We start from the raw sequence: 2,500 nt of genomic DNA on the forward strand, positions 1-2,500 counted from the left end.
TAGGGAGGGTAGAGTCACATGGGGTAACCTCCTCGTGGTCGCTATAATGTGGTTCTCGCTCTCGGTGGGGCATGTGGTGAGTTGTGCGTGGATGCCGCGGAGAATAGCGTGAAGCCTCCACACGAGCTACGTCTCCACGGTAACGCACTCAACAAGTCACATGATAAGATGCGCGGATTGAGGCGAGTCACTACGCCAACACATGGAATTGGCCGTTAAAAATTGGGGAGAAAATCAAATATATATATATATATATATATATATATATATATATATATATATATATATATATATATATATATATATATTATAAACTTGTGTATTATTTGAGTTTTAAATGATTGTTTTTACCATCTTTTCAGAGTTTTAGGGTTTACAGTGTTGCGTCGTCATGGCAACCAAGTAGTAATATTGTCTATATCTTCCCACAGATGTGGTTATTAAGTGATTTAATGACAGTAAAATCATGTTAACACACATATTGTTCATGTCTTGTTTCTATACTTGTGAAACAGTATTTTAATGCTTACAGATTAAACCCCATTGACTTGCATTGGAAGTGTCTCACTGGAACACACAATTAAAGAAAAGTCTAAATGAATTTCGGTGGTTGTTTCGTTCAACGATTGAAATAAAATATTTCAACATATCTGCATTTATTGCTTGCTCACATACTGTATATATATCACATGTTGATTCACTTCCACCTCGGGTATCTTTACTGCATACATTTATAAATTTAATTTAACACAGTGCCACCTACAGGTTTCTCCATGAACAACAGGTATCAATGATGCCAATCATCACAGTTGTAATCAACATCATGCCACAAATGCTGCAAATTGAGCTCAATTAATATTGAACCCAGAATATTCTTTACATGAGTGTCTTCTAGCAGGTTTTTCATGTGATAAAGTCTCACGCGTTGCTCTGAAATATCAGTGTGGCAATCACAATTCTCAAATATCAGAAATAAACACATCCTTCTGCTGCCATACCACATTTACATTTATGCATTTGGCAGATGCTTTTATCCAAAGTGACTTACTACAGGGACAATCCCCCCGAGCAACCTGGAGTTAAGCGTCTTACTCAAGGACACAATGGTGGTGACTGTGGGGATCAAACCAGCAACCTTCTGAGTACCAATGTATTATACAGAGCACTTATTACAGGGACAATCCCCCGGAGCAACCAGCAACCTTCTGATTACCAGTTATGTGCTTTAGCCCACTACACCATCACCATCCAAAGCGACTTACAGTGCACTTATTACAGGGACAATCCCCCCGGAGCAACCAGCAACCTTCTGATTACCAGTTATGTGCTTTAGCCCACTACACCATCACCATCCAAAGTGACTTACAGTGCACTTATTACAAGGACAATCCCCCCGGAGCAACCTGGAGTTAAGTGTCTTACTCAAGGACACAATGGTGGTGACTGTGGGGATCAAACCAGCAACCTTCTGCTTACCAGTTATGTGCTTTAGCCCACTACACCATCACCATCCAAAGCGACTTACAGTGGACTTATTACAGGGACAATCCCCCCGGAGCAACCTGGAGTTAAGTGTCTTACTCAAGGACACAATGGTGGTGACTGTGGGGATCAAACCAGCAACCTCCTGATTACCAATGTATTATACAGAGCACTTATTACAGGGACAATCCCCCCGGAGCAACCTGGAGTTAAGTGCCTTACTCAAGGACACAATGGTGGTGACTGTGGGGAACAAACCAGCAACCTTCTGATTACCAGATTACCAGTTATGTGCGTTAGACCACTACACCACCACCACTCCATACTGATCATATCTATATCATCTAAAGACTTCAATCTGACTGTCTTAAAGACGTCAGAGGATGGAGGGGGCGCAATGCGCTGCTTGATGGAGATTTGGGCCAAGATACGGGACATCCCGGCTTAAACTGTCCCATTAGCAAGCTAAGAAATCCAGTCATCAGTCATTGTGAGGATTGAGCAACACTAACACTGTAAAGGATGGGTGTTAGTGTAACAGTGTAGCACACCAGAGGGCACTGTTGAAGCACTGAACATTGTGTGTCAGTGACTCACATTCATGATGGAAAATACATGTGGATTGGTGGTATATAAACAGAGGCACACATGACTTCTCTTCTGCTTTTCAACCATTTCTTGAGCAAACAGATTTCATGTGTGTTCTCCTGCTGAAACATGAGCTTCTCTTGAAGTGCGTTTGAGATGTTATTGTATGACGGCAGTCAGGCGTAATTACAGGACAGCAGGACCGGCGCTCTGAACGAGGCCAGCTCTCTGATGTCTGATGGAAAGAGCAGAGAATCATTTCCACTGAGCTCCACCACAAAATCTCTGTATAATTCAAACCACAATGCTCCGTAATGACACGTAAATCAGCTTCAGAGGAGAACACAGCAGCGCTAGCATTGAGAAGAGAAGGCGCAGGCCATCTGCAGATCTGTGAGAGATCTCTCTGTGTTGTGTTCAAGCTCAGATC

The sequence above is a fragment of the Xyrauchen texanus genome, chromosome 37 (genome assembly GCF_025860055.1).
Source record: "Xyrauchen texanus isolate HMW12.3.18 chromosome 37, RBS_HiC_50CHRs, whole genome shotgun sequence".
Taxonomy (NCBI): domain Eukaryota; kingdom Metazoa; phylum Chordata; class Actinopteri; order Cypriniformes; family Catostomidae; genus Xyrauchen; species Xyrauchen texanus.